Source organism: Dreissena polymorpha, chromosome 1 (genome assembly GCF_020536995.1).
Source record: "Dreissena polymorpha isolate Duluth1 chromosome 1, UMN_Dpol_1.0, whole genome shotgun sequence".
NCBI classification, from domain to species: Eukaryota; Metazoa; Mollusca; class Bivalvia; order Myida; family Dreissenidae; genus Dreissena; species Dreissena polymorpha.
The window spans coordinates 163651113-163670088 of NC_068355.1; the positions used below are offsets into that span (position 1 = coordinate 163651113).

At 33.2% G+C, this 18976-nt stretch overlaps 2 protein-coding genes and 1 long non-coding RNA gene across 7 annotated transcripts in view; 1 reads left to right on the forward strand and 2 right to left on the reverse strand.

The window, feature by feature from the left end:
* LOC127858850 (uncharacterized) overlaps positions 1 to 18976 on the reverse strand; it is a 344634-nt gene that overhangs the window by 67447 nt on the left and 258211 nt on the right. The gene's annotated exons all lie outside the window — the stretch shown is intronic.
* The window catches only part of LOC127858873 (ankyrin repeat and BTB/POZ domain-containing protein 1-like), a 344964-nt gene that overhangs the window by 48865 nt on the left and 277123 nt on the right, over positions 1 to 18976 (forward strand). The window lies entirely within an intron of this gene.
* On the reverse strand, positions 11310 to 14311 carry LOC127858925 (uncharacterized). Of its 2 annotated transcripts, none has more exons than XR_008039198.1 (3): positions 14093 to 14311; positions 13394 to 13571; positions 11310 to 12687 (listed from the first exon to the last, which is right to left on the reverse strand). It is a non-coding gene; the product is annotated as an uncharacterized LOC127858925 (long non-coding RNA). The 2 variants fall into 2 exon arrangements; XR_008039197.1 differs by having other exon boundaries at positions 13394 to 13579; positions 14070 to 14308.

Genomic DNA, 18976 nt, shown 5'->3' on the forward strand with positions numbered 1-18976 from the left:
ACATGCCCTACCATAATGCCTTAATACATAGTCTGTATAGTGCAAACAAATTGTGTTAAATGTCTCTCCACAGGTCCATGGAATCTTTTTTATTAATGAACCCCCATCCAACACGTATTGCAAATTGTCATCTAAAATTTCATCTACACCACATACCCCTTGTTCCCATATGGAATTTGCCAGTAATGGTTTCTCTGCTTCGCGTAATAAGCCCGATGGTTCGAATTAAGATGATGGATTCCCAGAAAGTTCTTATGTAAAGTTAAACATACATTCTACATCATCTTGAGAGCTGTCAGCTACAGTTATAAGCCTTTGGAATAAAAGTTTTGGATTAACGTTTAACTCTTCATCGTTAACGTTTACACTGTCTTTTTTCTCTTAAAACTGAAGTCTGATATTTTCTTTTAATATATTTTGTCCCACTTCTTTTGCAATATCTGCATTTACAAATTTGTCTGCTATAACACCTGTTCAAATGTTTTTCAAATGAGATTCTTCTGAAAAGGGATTCCTTTCATTTAGAAATTCTTGAAGCGTGTTTCTGTCTTTTTCGTCTCGTACAATTCTCGCTTCTTTCCTTTGTCTCCACTTTCTAAACTGTAAAGTCGTGAATTGAACGATTTATTTCAGCTGTTGCAGGAACAGATAGTAACCAATGTGCTCTCTGAGCTTCCGTCATACCGCGTCCTCGCGTCAGACCCCCCTACAGATTTAATGCTTCGCATTAACAACCTGTTCAATCACTAGATCTGTCGAAAGACCTCTCCAATAGCGATTACATCTTCGAACCACATGGTATCCATCACAAAATGCTTCATGGACTTTGTGATTGGTGTCTGGTAAAGCTAACATCTGCTGAAGATATAAATATGCTGACTTTTAATATAGATAATGACCAGTCGACTCGAAAAAGGGCAATAATTTCTGGATAGCTTTTAGGTGTAGACTCCAGTTTACTATTTGTTCTGCCTTAAGAAACATTTCAGTATATCTACCATCTCCATATACTGCAACCAAAGTCTAGCAGCTTTGAATTGTGTGAGGTTTGCCTTAACATTTTCATATCTTTCCATATAAAGTCTTGTATTGTACTGTTATTACTAAGTGCGTCAGGAATTTGTTTTTCATTCAGAACTGTTTGCATAATGTCTTTCACCTTGTATATGTCATCTTCAACGGTTATTTTCCCCTCGTTCCCATTACCGAGATCAGTCTCAATTGAAGGGTTATTGTTTAAGTCTTGGGGATCAGTCTGTGGTCCTTTCATGTTTTCAAACAATACAGATTTCAGTGCATCGTCTACAAGGAAATGGCCTCTTACTGTCCTATTAACAGCTTTTCAACTAAGCATATGACCTACTGTATTATCTGCATATATAGTTTCTCAAAGTTCTTTCAGACCTGAGTTTTCTATTCTCTCCCGATGCAGCCTTGGAAACACGACTCAGTGTGAAACCCGCCTAACCTTAACACAACAGATTTAATTTTACTTTCAGCTGGCTCATTTGTAACTATGCTAAGAGCTTTCCAGTACAAAGGTTGGTCAAAAGTAAGGACTGGTGTTGTATCCAAGGAATTTGATTGCACTGCTACAATGTGCAACGTTGAGTAGATACAAGACATGTCACTCGCACTCATAACAATCATAGGCATAGACATGATAGATGACTCTCCTGGGTGTGTTCCATTCTGTACCATTTGCATTATTCCAGAACATCCTGGTAACTGCAGTTTCAGCGACCGAGTGATTTTTAAGAGAAATTTAAACTCTGCATCAGAGGTCTCAATATCATTCAAATCTGCCAGCTCTCTGAATATCATTATTTCCATATTGTTGCTTTTTTTTGTGTGTAGAAATGATTTCTGTTTTTTTTTTCAACGTCAATAACATCTCTTGTTTCAACTGTTGGTGTAATGGTTGCAATTATTCCCATTCCATTGAAAGTGTTTGACCCATCCAGTGTACAAATATTATGGTCTACATTCTCAGCTTTGTATTGGACAAATTCGTTATTTTGTACTCGTAAAGATGTTCCTTGCACGACAACTGCGCTTGATTCATATTTCAGAACCTCCTGATAAGAGCTACAGAACCCTAGACTATTCTTAGTTTCAACCAAATGCCTTGAGCCAACAAATGATTAACCTGGACTGCCAATCCAATATGTACCTGCAGAAAACTTGGACTCAAATTCAGTAGTGTCTGTAAACATTGTGATGGATCCTGTGCAAACCAATCAGTGGACTAAACGGTGTCTATATAAGTACATTATAGTTGGATTCAGACAGAGTCGTTAATTCAAAGAAAAGTTAATTGGTTCATGTGTTGGAACTGAAACTTGGATTCATAACTTTATGCCACAATTTCAAATTTGATAAGGGTTATATGGTTTGGACATTTTGTAATCATTTTTATTTAGAATGAATTACTTTAAAGTATGCAGTATGTAATACCAAATTTTCTTCTGTCTTCAAATATGTATAAACTAATTCAAACAGTGAAATGGAACATTATTGCTTTTGAAACTCTCAAAGAGTATGTGCGTAGAAAGTATACTTTATTCTATGACATGTTTTAAAGGGTAATGATCTCTGAAAGACTAATGTTGTTTATATCTTTACTCTTTATGATGCAAGTATTAGTAAGTATTGGTAAGTGTTTTTTCAATTAAAATGTACTTGAAATATGTATTAAACAAAAAAAGTAATAAAAGATTGTTTAATTGTATGTCGTAAAAATATCGGTACCCCACCCACTTCTATCATAACATACCTGAAACGTTGTACATACCTGAATTCAGTTAAAAATATTATATTTGAAACTTTAATATTGACAGTATGTATATTATATTGATAATTTCCACTTCAAAATGAAGTGAAAATTATTACATAATATAAGAAAAGGTTATTTAAAGGCACATTGTAGACATGTTGGACGCCATTTTGGACGCCATATTGGATTTTCAAGTTAATACAACGAACGATAAGTACACATGTTATTGTTGTGACATTACGTGAATGAAGGCCACAATTTCCACAATAAAATTATGTAAATTGTTTAAATAATTTAGAAAAAAAGCCTTTTTAGGTAAATGGATACCATTTTGGCCGCCATTTTAGACGCCATAACCCTTATTTTAGTATGAAAACAAGGATTTGTAAAAGTTTGCTATTATATCCTTATTTCAATAGATTAAGGCACAAAAATAGTTATACTTTTAGAGAAATAACCTTATAAGTGCTCATAGTATTAACACAGACGCCATCTTGGACGCCATCTTGGATTCTGAGGTTTCCCGGATGGGAATTTTCGGGAACTTTATGAATTCGGAATCTTCAAGCTATAACCTTTCAGAAAATATAAGTTTCAAATCTGTTCCAATTTTGTCCGGGTATACCCTTACACAGCCTCAACTATTAAGACTTGGCATTTCATCTAATGATTTAGACTAACTCTAAATAAAACAAATAATGCTCTTTTCATAATATCTGATTTAAAGTGACTTTGACATTAAAAAAAGGGATTCATATTGACAATGTTGTTTTAATCATAAAAAAATGATTTTGTATAAGCAAGGAATAAGTAATGCAACGGATATCATTTCTTGCTAGCAGTATTTGAACATGACATTATTTTAAAATACGAATTGTTTACCCTTTTCTGAAATGTAAACATTTTATATAACCGTACTAAATTTAATTTGTGTACATCAACTGATTAAACGACTGCTGAGTACCTTTTTGCTCATTACATTGTTAAACGATTGTTAAACGCCTGTTTAGTTCATCTTGCACATCAAGTTAAATTTCGAGAGTAACACTGACTTCTTTATGGACAATGCAGATAGAGCCACGGCGCTAACTATTTTAATCGCATATCTTTAACAAGTACATATTTAGAAACAGTGATTGAACCTGTATAATCCATCATGATAAAGTAAAGTACTCGCTGATTCAATTTGAAATAAGATATGTGCATAAAATAATACAACTGACTCAAATGGACTCCATTTACTACTTAAGTTGAAAAGGTTGTTTTTTCCTGTGTTATAAGCTGCGAGCGAGCGACTTTGTAACCAAACGTTTATAAGAGTTATACAACCATATTGTATGTTTTTGTGCGATATCACATTTTTATAGTAATAGAAAAACGAGTCCCTTAACCCATTTATGCCTAGCGTCTAGAAAAAAGGCCTTGGCAAACAGCGCAGACCCTGATGAAACGCCTCATGATGCGGCGTCTCATCAGAGTCTGCGCTGTTTGCCTAAAGGAATTTCTGTAAGAAATATTATAAAAATAGAAATAAATATACGAGACATCCCTAATTTTAGAAAAATAAATTGATCCAATTTAGAATAATGGGAGAGTCCACTAGGATTAAATGGGTTAATTTGTCGGGTATCGAGTTCTGCGATGTTTTTTCTGATATTTATGATCTATATATCCCAGACGAAATTTAAATTCCCACCATTTTATAACATCAATGACCCATCATCTTCGCGTAGCATATGCTTATATTAAATATTATAGATAACATTATGCAAAACTGAGCAATAATTTATATTACTTTTACATAGCTAAAAAATCTCGTGTCACCTTTCATTAATTATTTAACACGATAAGAAAGAGTGTAGTAATTTCAAAGTCGCTCTTCTCAAATAATGGCTCGACTATGAATCGAGAAAGGTCTGGTTCCCCCTAAAATAATGCAGTAAATGTGATAAAAGATAAAATAACAAAATATACTGTCAAATGGTTCATCGCATTTATTAGCCTAGTAAAAGCATACGAGTGAAACATATTCCCATATTCAGCAATGAACATTCACATTTTTTTGTTAGTTGCCTTTCTATCGCAACGTGTTTTTGTTTTAAAGTACATTCACATCACTTGCTTAAATATGATACAGAAAAATGAATGGCAATTAGTAACCTGCCATCAATGAGGATTTCATGAAACAATAAGATTTCTAAAATCGAGTCTCGCTATGGGGAAACGGAGTTAAATGAGTCGCGTTCTGAGAAAACGGGGAAAAATGTAATAAAAGCGGAAAGTGTCGTCCCTGATTAGCCTTTGCGGACTGCACAGGCTAATCTGTGACTGCCCTTTAGGCACATGCACATAGCCCCGAGCGCGGCTCATTTAAAAAAAATGTGTAATCATGTTTCTCAATTTCAAGATCACGAGACGTGATAATTCTTCAGTTTATTAACAAATAATTAACAAATTATTCGCCTCACGACTAGACAGATATTGCCATTGGTTGTCGTTATTTGCATTTATGATATGATTGAAATGACCCAATTTGTTATCGTGTTACATGAAGGAGATGCATGATTTGAAATTATACGAAGGCTTTATCTGTTGTACCTCTGACACTGAAGCGTAAGCCCGGGTGCATTTTGTAGTTGATGACGTCCTTGATAAAAAAGCACAGTAATTTGTCACACATAACATGCATACTTCATTATGTGTACACAGTGGTGTTCGAGATGAGTTTCAAACCAAAGATGCAATAGGATTTTTTTGGAATATTGCTAAATTGTGACGCAGTCTAATGTGTTAACCGAAAGAAAGCCATTTTCTGCAGATATTAGAATTCAAACTCCACGTACTTTTTGAGAAAAGAAAATCTCATATGACCTTATGCGAAACTAAAGCAAGAGATGCGATGATTACAAATGCATCAATGTTTCTGTGCAAAATATTAACACAATTATTCGAGTTCAAGAGCAGTAGAGTACTTCATTGGTCTACTATTCAAACGTGAGATTCAACCACAGTGTCATAATTGTTACTGTCTGATATAAGGAAACAACAACTAAATTAAACCTGTCAATTTACACACACTAAGTATTGAAAGCTATACCTGAGTATACTTAATTACTTTGTGTGTGTAAATTGACAGTTTTAAACTTATTGGATTATCATGGAAACCACACAATCAAACTATCATCGAAAACTAAATAAAACTTCATCTAGTCTTGCATTTAAAATTATATAGAAACAGTTCATTCAAATTTTTAAACATTCTTTACACATGACCGACCATGGAGACGTTAATAGATGCCGTAACTTTGGGACTAGCAATACGTGCATTTACTTTTTCTTTGAAATCATGTAAACTAATAAAGTTCTCGAATATTTAAGTCGCTTCGACGGAATCATTCAGAAATATATATATGACCTTGTCTATACACTCGAGCATATCCATATAAACATATTATTTCAAAAGGTCGTAATTCCACCAAAACAAGACATGTCTAAAGCTAATAATCCCCACGCTCCGAATTAGAGAGGAGGGATAATGTGGTTATCTCCGCCGTCAGTACGTCCGTCCGTCCTGGCCACTATATCCTCATACACTATAAGCACTAGAACCTTGAAACTCAAACACATGGTAGCTATGAGCATATGTGCGACAGTGCACTATTTACTTAGAATTTTGATCTGACCCCTGGGTCAAAAGCTGCGGCGTGGGGATACGCGTCGGCCGCGACCGCGCCATTTCTTGTTCGAAACTGGTCCGGTGTATATTTAAACTAGCTTATCAAGGCATATTCGCTATTTCATCTGAAAACAAAAACAGCAACATGTATTTTTTTAATTTTATGAAAAGGTAACTATCTTTTTTCTTTACTTTTATAAATGCGAGTTATAACTTGATGTATATGTCCTTGTCAATGACGGTTGTTCTGAGTCATAATTCAAGTATCAATTAAATCTGTGCACATGATTTCATTCATACAATTGTAAGAAAAAAATGATTTAAAAATTAAATTCAAGGAAGTATAAAACTTTTAGAAAATATTGACATGCAGATGCTTTTGAAGAATATTTAAATAAAAAAATGTAGCAAAACCGAATGCATAAACTACAAATTATGTCTATAACGTTAAAGGCTTTCTTACATTTGTATAGTAGAGGCAGTGGCAGTACTTACCTTTTTGCTTTGTATGTCATTGACATATGGATAACATCAGATGTGTTGCTATGTGTTGTTTTTATTGTATTATATCCCATAGTGTATATGTATTCGTGTTGCAAAAGACATTTGTTAAAGGGGCTTGTTCACACTTAAATTGCATTTTTTGAAGGTTTTCATTTACTGCTTTAAATTCATAAATTGAAACATCGCAAATAACGTGCTCCAGTATAAAACAAAAATAAAGTTAAAATAAGAAAGAAAAAAGTAAGCCGCACCAAGGTTCGAACCACTGACCCTTGGATCGGTTTTTCCCCCGACTAAATATAGATTTTAAATGTAAATTTAAATATAAACACGCATTGTGACAACAACAACAACAACAAATATGGCGGAATCTGTATTGTCAAACACGGAAGAAGAAGGTAAAATATGTTTTTTTATTGTAAAACTCAATAGTGCGTATGATTTTCTTTTTATAAAAGTAGATTAAAATAGTATAACTGATCAAATGATTCGTTTTCGTTACATAAGTATATGCATATACATCACAGAACGCGTAAATACTGATTCTCTCGTTTACACTTGAGTTACAGACAGAGACTAAAATTAAAAGCCAAGTTGAATACAGAATTAACTTTAGTATTCGCGCAAATAAATTAAATTTATCATTAGCCTTGGAGTACTGAGATCATTTAAACAGTACAGTATCTTTTTCTTTCCTCATAACTGACAGTGACAACATTATTTGTTGGCAGGCAATTCAAGATGCTGTGCATTTATTGACATATTCATTATTGTGTGTTATATGACAATGACATTTATTATTAACTAAAATGCATTTGAATGGTACTGGTAGTTTATTAATTTAAACCCAAAACTCATAGTTAACCCTTAAAGCGCTGGAACCAAATTTTGAAGGCCTTTGCAAACAGTTTGGTTCCAGATGAGACGCCACAGAACGTGGCGTCTCATCAGGATCCAAACTGTTTGCTATTCTGATAGTATTCTTTGAAAAAAAATCGAAGAAATGGCTAATTTTAGAAATTCAGCGGATGACATTTAGCAGATGACAAATTTCCCAGCATGCAAAGGGTTAATGTATTTATATCAGTTTCTTCTGCACAGCTATTTTATAAATAAACTGAATAACCAAAATATTTTTGAAAATAGTAACACAGTTTAGTAATTCATGGCATCAAATGCATGTATCTGGCGCCAGACAACTCGCCCCAATACCAACTTGCCCCAAAACAAACTCGCATCAAAGATATGGTCACTCTCTCCAACCAAGAGACAACTCGCCCCAATTTATTTTCGTGCATCTTATTGTTTCTTTATTTAAAGTATTTTATCTTTATATTCTTTGTTAATTTAGCAAAGCACGTATATATTTTGATAAATGTGTATTTCAACAGTACATTGTATTTTGAATAAATCAAATACAGGTCATCTGAAATGCATGTATCATTATATTTGTAAAAGCCAAGAATATTCTGGATATTCCTCTTTTTTCAATTGTTTTTAATATCCTCAAGATTTGATTTCCTGAATGTTGAAGAAAACTTATTAGATAATAATTCCACATATTTACAACTCACTTTTTTAGAGACCATAAATAGTTTTAAAAAGTGGTTTAAATTGTGTATTTACTTTTTCAATAGGATACAACCATAATTAAACCAAGAAGTTTATAAAAAAGGGATCACTGGATTTTGTCACTTTGGTACAAGAAACAGAAAAGGTATACTTATTTAGCTGCATTTTTTTTCTGTTGATTTCATTTGAGAATATTGAAATAATTTGTAGATAATGTTTTCAGCATTAAATTTTTTTTATGTCATTTCACAATATTCTTGAATGGAAACAGAAAAAAACACAGTTCAACGCACTAATTGTTGATATATAAAACAAAGTCTTTGTATGTAAAACTGTGTTGCTACATGAGCAAAGAATTTAAAAAATGATCCTACACTACACTAGGTGAATATTGAAATTTTACAAAAAAATCTGACAGGAATGTTAAAAAATGGTGTCATGAAAAATAAAAAATTCTATATGTACATGTAGCTACATCTTGTGTCAAATTCTTAGCTTTATGTTCAAAACATTTATTGTTAAATGCAGAAATGTCTTTTCAAGGATATAATAGACCACCTTACTTATACGGAAACATAGGAGCTGTTGAAGGAAATTGCTGCCAGACAGTCAACAGTTATCTCTGACAGCCTGTCCTGGCCCAGCTGGGACCATCCTCAAGCTAACCATGATGATGTGTTTGCAAGAATTGTCCATTTGGTAGAACATGATGAAGACGAGCTTTGTTGTGGAATGGCCTGACAATACTGTACAAGCCAGAGACCAGTATGTTTACTGTTGTTGAATATGACCCATTTTTCATGTTTATTTTTCTGTGGGCCTGTTTAACAGAATTAATAATGCACTTTATCTATTTCAAATATGTTAATTTTCTGTGGACTGTTTAACGGACTTATTAATGCATTTTATCTATATCAAATATTTTATTTGTCTTTAGGCCTGTTTAACCGAATTAGTAATGCATTTTATCTTTATCAAATATTGTTGCTTGTAATATGAATATAGAACACGTAAAACTACTCATGTAATTGTCTCAGCTTAAATTTAAAAGTGTAGAAAATTTAACTCATTTACTGTCGAAACAGTGGCCATTATGTTCCTGCATCTTAAACAATAACAGCTAATATATAATATATATATATATATATATATATATAATATATATATATATATATATATATATATATATATATAGATCTATATATATATATTATATATCTAGAGGCGAGCGCGCGAGCGCGCGCGAGCGCCTCGCGCGCGCGTAGGCGGCTCGCGCGCGCCGCGCGCGCGCGCGCGTCTCGCGTCGCGCTCCGCTCTCGCGCGCTCCGCGCTGCGCTCGCTCGCTCGTCTCTCTCGCGCTCTCGCTCTGCTCGCGCGCCGCTCTCTCTCTCTCTCTCTCCTCTCTCCTCTGTCTCTCTCTCTCGCCTCTCCTCGTCTCTCTCTCGCCTCTCTCTCTGCTCGCCTTCGCTCTAGATTTAGCAAGGGATTTTGAGTTTTTTATGTGTTCATATTTTTCAGAAAAGGGTTAAGTGGTGACTGATCCTCTCACCCTCCTTATCCAGGAAACGTTTCGGAACAACGTGTTGGCACTGAAGATGTGGAGGACACAGATTGATCACAGTACATCCTTTGGATACATGAACACCTTCAACGGGACGACTTTTGTTGAAAGGAAGTAGTTAATAAAATTATTGTTAACAGCTTTTTTAGTCTTGTTGTTTAAGAATGCTTGCAACATTTAAGTGGATAAACGGTTGTTTTAAATTTGAAGCTTCAGTAATGCGTTCTTTATTAAATGATGTAATCTTATTTCTTTCAATATAGTGTAAATAATAAGAACATAATTATCCTTTGTATACAAAATGAAAACCAAGTTAACTGTTCTATTAATCATTATTTATTTATCTTGTTCTTTTGTCAGAAATATTACAGGGGCATACATACAGTATTCCTTAAATAAAAGGGGCAGTTCTTAGAAAATTAACATGTATTTTAGCAATGCATATTCAAACTTTTTCCACATTTATAACCATCAACAATATGTAAGTATTATAATGTAACACAAATTAATACTATGAATTTACTACTGATTTTGCCGTGCCTGTCATCAAATAAACATGTTTTACTGAAAGTTTCTTAAAAGATGTTATGTGGAAGACTTAATCAATCATTTAATAAATATTTGAGCCTCGTTCTTGGAAAAGGGGGTTTAATGCATGTACTTAAGGTTGTCCAAGATTAGGCTGTGCAGACTGCACAGGCTAATCAGGGGCAACACTTTCCGCCTTATCTGGATTTTCTCTCTCCCTTTCAACAAAAAATACAATAAAGCAGCAATTGTCTGCCTGATTGGTATGATCAGCACATGTTAATCTCGTACGACAATTTACGCACATGCATTAAGCCCCATTTTCCCAGGACAAGGCTCACCTATTTAGGTTTTAGCTGTCTATATGCTCTTTAACTTTTGAATCATGATGCAGTTTCATATAATAATGTATTATGAGTCGTTTTTAATTGATGCATATTCTTTTGTTCAGTGTTGAACTCAACATGTATTATAATAAGGTGTTCACTTAACATTCTTGCAGTATTGTTTTGCTGTGTAATATACATGTAATAATAAATCGAAATTGAACAAACTAGCTTCTTATTTCTTCATGTTATTTATTAAAACATTTTAAAACAAAACAACAAAATCCATAACATAATGAACACAAAACATAATACTCTATATTCATGAAACAAAACTATAATTGATAACATTTTGAATAAATGTTTCCAACTTTCAACATTTGACAGATTAAATTATTTCTGAATTCCACCAATTTTTTATTTATGGATAAACAGCACTTTATCATCTTTATGACAGTTTATGTAAGGCTATTACAATAAATGGTTGTTTATAGACTGATAAACAATGGAAAACAATACATAATCTATATTTAGCATTGTGCTTTGATGTCATTGTTAATGGAACATAAACAAATGTGGTGTGCAGCACACACTCAACATTGACTATGGTAGCTTATATCTAAAAGAGTCAATAATTCCTTTTCATAGTCTTTACTTGTGACAAAAAATCAGGAAAATGCTGAGCCCAGTTTTTATTTAGCTATTTGCCAGACAAGGTTTTCACAAATTCTTTTGTTTCAGAGTGACATATGATCAAATACTTTGGATCCTCTATTGTAATAACAAAACAATTAATTCACCATGTTTGATCATGGGTCTCCCATAAAAAACTTAACACAAATCATGACACATAACACCTATAAGAGTCAACAATTTCTGTTAATGGTCTTGACTTGTGACAAAAAAATCTGGAACTTGGCCCATTGTTTATGTAGTTATTTGCTAGACAAGTTTTTTACTTATTCTTCTTTTTCAGAGTAATCTATGATTGAATACTTTGGATCCTATATTTTTATAACAAAACAATTAACAAAATTCACAATACCGTACACACTTAAAACTCAAATACATATTCTCATGGCATTTCGGGGCAGTTGTATGCTATGTTCATCAGTATTTTATCAATGATATTTCTGCCCTATGTTTATAAGCAGTTTACTTATTAAAATCACATTTTATCACCATGATGATGACACGACAGTCGACCATAATGTCACACATTTGGTCACGCCTTCATATTACACAAATAAATTCAAGCATCATTTCAAATACTAAAGTCATCTTCTGACTGAAAAAACAGCAAGGGTCACACATGCACTTTTATACTCAATGGTATACATCCTATAAAACCATGCTGCCAAATTCACACAACATGTTTCTACCCATAATCAGTTATCATTGATTTCAGCTTTGTCAATTTTTTAATTCATAATAATGGTATGTTGAAGTTAGTTAAAACAACATAGTTACATACACCATGTACCAATTTGTATGAGTAAATCTTCATATTGTTTCCGGGTTGCTTGCCCTTGACCTATTGGATATTGCAGCTCCTCATTAGCCGCAGGTGGATATATAAGGGGCAATTGTAGAGGCAATCAGCTTTGGATAAGCTGAATCAAAAAGGAACTTTGATCGAAGGGTTTTTTCCTTGATGATCTCTGTGTACTCAGTGCATGTACGTGTATCCCTTCTTTTCATTGATTGGCACCACCGTCCAATTGTTGGCTGCCTTCAATTTACTCTGAAATAACATATAAGCATATTTGTAATTTTGAAATGTACACTAAAACTTATCATGAAATTTGTTTGCTATTTTAAACATTATTTTATTCATATCATGCCAATCAGGTAACATACCAATACTTTTTTGGGCTACTTGATTCACCAGAATTAACTTATGAACCTACCAATACTTTTCCGGGCTACTTGATTCACCAGTATTAACTTATGAACCTACCAATACTTTTCTGGGCTACTTGATTCACCAGTATTAACTTATGAACCTACCAATACTTTTCTGGGCTACTTGATTCACCAGTATTAACTTATGAACCTATCAATACTTTTCTGGGCTACTTGATTCACCAGTATAAACTTATGAACCTACCAATACTTTTCTTGGCTTCTTGATTCACCAGTATGAGCTTATTATATGATGAAGTTATCATACTTGAGTCACTAACTGACAATTACTGTACAACTAGAGATTGGAGGAGAATGGCATTGAAATAATTTCATGACCAATCACCATGCAAGTTATCTGAACGGTTCAGAAAACAAACCAGCTATCGGATATCCTCTGGTTTTCATAACATAAAAAGTTTCTGGTAAAAAAATGATAAAGCAATTATATTACCAATGAACTTTAGGAAGCACATAGAATCTTATTGAATATAAATATATTATTTTATCAATTAAAATATGCTAAGACAGGGTTGTTTGCATACTCTAAGTAAGCTGTTATCTCTCCAATTCCTGACACATGACCAGGTGTGGTACTTCCTTGTGACACAAATGACAGGCCAGGACCTGGCGGGGGCTGATGACCGTGCATAGGTGAAGAGTTTGTTGTTCTAACATTATGCTGAACAGTCAAACTTGCAATAGTTTGGCCGGCACGTCTTCCTAAATACCTTTAAAAAAAAGGTTTGTATTAGATTATAAAATTGATCACATATCAATTTAAAGAAAAAACTAAATTGATGTTAAAATCAGGGAATAAACTGTATAATCATATAATCATATCATGATAATTGATTACATAATATAACATATACATTTGCATACCAGTATATTTTATAATATAATATATACCGAATAAATAAATCATTCATAATTCATCATTTATCATTAATTTCATGCTTCATTTGACTCGTGTTGGAGTGTTCCTTATAAGTTATAACGAATTCATTAAATTGATACGAACATCTTGGCATAGGGGCCTAAAGGCTTATTTTAAAACGCGCAATGAACAAATTATGTTATCAGTGCGTATCTGGTTTCGTTGCAGAGTAAAATATCCATACAATAAAACTAAATACCTATCCAAACTTTTGCTAAAATTCCTTTGTAAACAGGCAACACTTGCCAAAAACTAAACGTAGCTTCTAAAATATGACTTACATTTCGTGTGTTTAAGCCATTACCCTGTCTTCGTCTCTTCCAACGATACTCCTATTGTTCTGCAAACACTCAGTCTTGTCGCCAAGATTGAATAAATTCGAGCGATGTCGCTGGCTCCGGCTTTTGTTTCTCTTTTTTTATATTTTCGATCACAGAAATGAGATGCATTGTTTGTAAACCAAAAGCGGATAAGCGCAGCGCGCATGCGCAGGCTGCATTCTGGTATACTAGTTGGGATCCCATTCACAATTTCTGACTAAAAATAACTGATTTCGCGTTTGAGACGCTTTATAATTTTCAGGTTTTCAAATCGTCAAAAGTTGCATTTAATGGAAATTTTAGAGCATGGAAACAATTTGGTATTCTTTTTTAAAGCAAATATCAAAACTACAATGAAAATTTGCAAATCCGAAACAATTTTTATCAATTTTGTCAATTTATCAAAGTGTGAACACGCCCCTTTAAGCACATTAAAAAAAGAAGAAATATTGACAAATGATTTAATAGGTATACAATACAAGGTTACACAAACGAGCATACGAGTTTTCAAGCGGTTTTAATTTATTGCATAACGATAAACATTATTCAACGTACAACATCCAACAAAACTTTTAGCTGTGTCTGCATGAGGAACGCCACATTTACAAGAACTATTGAGAAAAGATGACGAAATGAAAGATTGAACAAAAACTGCTTATCTAGTAGATACAAGCACTTTGTCGGGGAGATACTTGTGAGCACTTACAAATAAAGGGACAAGTCGACGATTTAATTTGCTACAAAATATAACTAACAAGCAGTAAATACTTTTAAACAACGTTTTTGAAGTTTCCAAAACAATAGTTGAAATAAATTTAGTATGCATTTTATCTTAGACTACACTAAATAATGGCTTGTGTTTTTATAAAATATATTTTCGAAAACTAGAGTAATTAAACTGTGCCTTTGATGTGCAAATGTAGTTTAAGAAAAAAGATGTTGATGACTATTTAATTGACACATTATCTTGTATGAGCTTGTATTAACATTCAAATGCTTTGTAATAATAATAGCCGAAATGTGAGTATTGGGTACCATAAAACCAATTTAAACAATTAAGACTACGCTTTATATTTACCGCTTGAATGCTTGTTTACATTGACCATTTGAATGATAGACCATGGGTTTATGCGTTCTGTTTGAGTTTAATGTTCTTATGTCCTCTGTCTTATTTTTGGGCAAACGGTCACAAGATATAAATAAAGGACGCTTGATGAATATGATGATTTTGTGTTGAAAAAAGATCACTTGCTATAAATAAAATACCTCGCAATTATAATATTTCTGTTGGACAATTCTCACTTGCTTGAAGTAAAGGACCATGAAGTACTGATTTTGCGTTGGATGATTCGCCACTTGTCATAAATAAACGACATGTAAGTGATGTTGGTATTCATCTGCTGATGCTGTGTTTTACCTTAATTATATTTTCCATAGTGTTATAATTCTTTGAAATACTCCTGAAGAGTTCCTTTAATAAAATGACTGTGTAAACAAAATAATAACAATAAGTTTGTATGACGTATGTGTTATAACGATGCATTCAGATTATATCCATATTAACTATATATATATATATATATATATATATATATATATATATATATATATATATATATATATATATATATATATATATATATATATATATATATATATATATATATCTAACTAGATACTATTGAATGTGTTAAATCAGCGTGTTCGTTTACCATTCTATAAAATGCGGATTACGTGTAAAAGAGTTAATTACATTATGATGTTTTCAAAAGAAATACACACTTTTTTATTAAACCTCTGTTAGTTAATTATGTTATTTCATATAAATATTATATTATGTAACTTAATTAGATCAGTTCAGCATTTTTTTAATATCCACTTGTTCAAAAAAGAGAAGGATTCCAATATACTTTGACTCATCCATACCTAGGATCAACGAAATGTCAGTGATCGCTCAAGGAAATTAAGCTTTCTTTTTACTATTTCTTGTACAATATTTATGGCATGTAAAAACGTGCCTTTTTAACATATTATAACGTTGATAACATAACACAACCTTAAAGCGACCAATGCAAATAATATTTCGGGGGTGGGGTGGGGGGAGTAATTGAGCATAAGAGCATGCAAGTGCATCTGATAAGAACACCTTGGACAAAAGGCAGACTTATTTAGTTTTTTGATAATATTGACAATAAAATACTCTACATGCAACTGAGTGCATGCAATCACATCCGTGTAAGTTGCAATGTCTGTACTTGTATCAGACTTGTATTATGTCTTTAAGCTTAAAACTAGTAAGCTATGATAAAAGTATTTCCTTGTGAGACATAAGACATATATTAAAGTATAGAAGTATTTTTAATATTTTTATGCAATAGTTATATTAATGTTATGTTGTTGTGTTTTTCTTCCAAAAATACGAATGTCTGTGAACAAGTCAAAGTAATATAAGTAACACACTCATATGTGTCCAGTAATCTCGTCCCGTTCCCAAGAAACGTGATCTTTTCGAGAATTGTCATTTCCGGATGTCCACAACATACACATGTCATAAGAATCGCAAACATCCAGATAACACTGAATTTCGGCTCCCCGGACGATGTCATGTCTACGCGCCTTTAAAATCTTTATCCATTTGTATTTCGGCGCACACTGGCATATTATAGAAATGAACCAACGACTGTGTTGTTTATGTAACTCCAATACTCATATTGGCGATGAATTTCATTATTTACTCATTATATGTAAGTAATTTTCATCAATTTTACTTAAAAAATGCCTACCGGATAAAGATACTAAAAAAGTAATCATTTTATCATTGCGATGCTTAAAATACCACCATTCCCATTGTTGCGAGGAACGGTCATACGACCTAACATTTAATGGAGAGTGTTCCCATGCTAGTGTCAATCGACGACTAGATAGGCTACCCGTGCCAGAAAAGTGAGCCGATCGAGAGACTTCCCGTGCAACAACGAAAGCGAAAGTAGGAATTTTTTTAAGTAAAATTTATAAAAATTACTATATATCGTACATTGAACGTAAAGATTTGATCCTAAAGATGATATCAATGACACTAGATAGTTGACATATTAGGGAAAAGCTATGATAAAAAGTCATTAAAGTGGCATGTATGCACTATTGTTCCACCAACCTCGTTATCATTCCATCTTCGATAGAGGTTGTGATATGTGTTTGGACCTGCGGAATACTGTGAACATTTAGCTGAATATATGCTCCAACTCATGGACCTCCACTTTTTATGCACAAATGTGTTTACGGGTTTTAACTTTCTTGCCTGTTTTGTGAATGTCGATCATCCATTTTCTTGTATATAACAGAGAGGCAGCCGAGAATGAACAGAGAGGCAGCATTTTGACAGAGAGGCCACCGATATGCATCTACACCGTGTACGTGTTTGCTTCTCAATACATTAAATTATTGTATGTTCCATCAGCTCTCAATGTTAAAATATTGTTCGTATATGTTGTATAATAATCTCTCCCTTTAAATGTAAAAACTGCCGTATAGTATGTAGCCCCTTCAACTATGTACCTATTGATGCACTTTGTATAATTGTTGTATGGTATGTAGCCCCTTCAACTATGTACCTATTGATGCACTTTGTATAATTGTTGTATAGTATGTAGCCCTTCAACTATGTACCTATTGATGCACTTTGTATAATTGTTGTATGGTATGTTGCCCCTTCAACTATGTACCTATTGATGCACTTTGTATAATTGTTGTATAGTATGTAGCCCCTTCAACTATGTACCTATTGATGCACTTTGTATAATTGTTATATGGTATGTAGCCCCTTCAACTATGTACCTATTGATGCACTTTGTATAATTGCTGTATAGTATGTAGCCCCTTCAACCATGTACCTATTGATGCACTTTGTATAATTGCTGTATAGTATGTAGCCCCTTCAACTGTGTACCTATTGATGCACTTTGTATAATTGTTGTATAGTATGTAGCCCCTTCAACCATGTACCTATTGATGCACTTTGTATAATTGTTGTATAGTATGTAGCCCCTTCAACTATGTACCTATTGATGCACTTTGTATAATTGTTGTAAAGTATGTAGCCCCTTCAACTATGTACCTATTGATGCACTTTGTATAATTGTTGTATAGTACGTAGCCCCTTCAACTATGTACCTATTGATGCACTTTGTATAATTGTTGTATAGTATGTAGCCCCTTCAACTATGTACCTATTGATGCACTTTGTATAGCTGTTGTATAGTATGTAGCCCTTCAACTATGTACCTATTGATGCACTTTGTATAATTGTTGTAAAGTATGTAGCCCCTTCAACTATGTACCTATTGATGCACTTTGTATAATTGTTGTAAAGTATGTAGCCCTTCAACTATGTACCTATTGATGCACTTTGTTTAATTGATGTATAGTATTTAGCCCCTTCAACTATGTTCCTATTGATGCACTTTGTATAATTGTTGTATAGTATGTAGCCCCTTCAACTATGTACCTATTGATGCACTTTGTATAATTGCTTCATAGTATGTAGCCCCTTCAACTGTGTACCTATTGATGCACTTTGTATAATTGTTGTATAGTATGTAGCCCCTTCAACTATGTACCTATTGATGCACTTTGTATAATTGTTTTTATAGTATGTAGCCCCTTCAACTATGTACCTATTGATGCACTTTGTATAATTGTTGTATAGTATGTAGCCCCTTCAACTATGTAACTATTGATGCACTTTGTATAATTGTTGTATAGTGTGTAGCCCCTTCAACTTTGTACCTATTGATGCACTTTGTATAATTGTTGCTCATATTGTCATGTTATGCATGAACTAAGCTTTAAAATAAAAACCTTGGAAACTT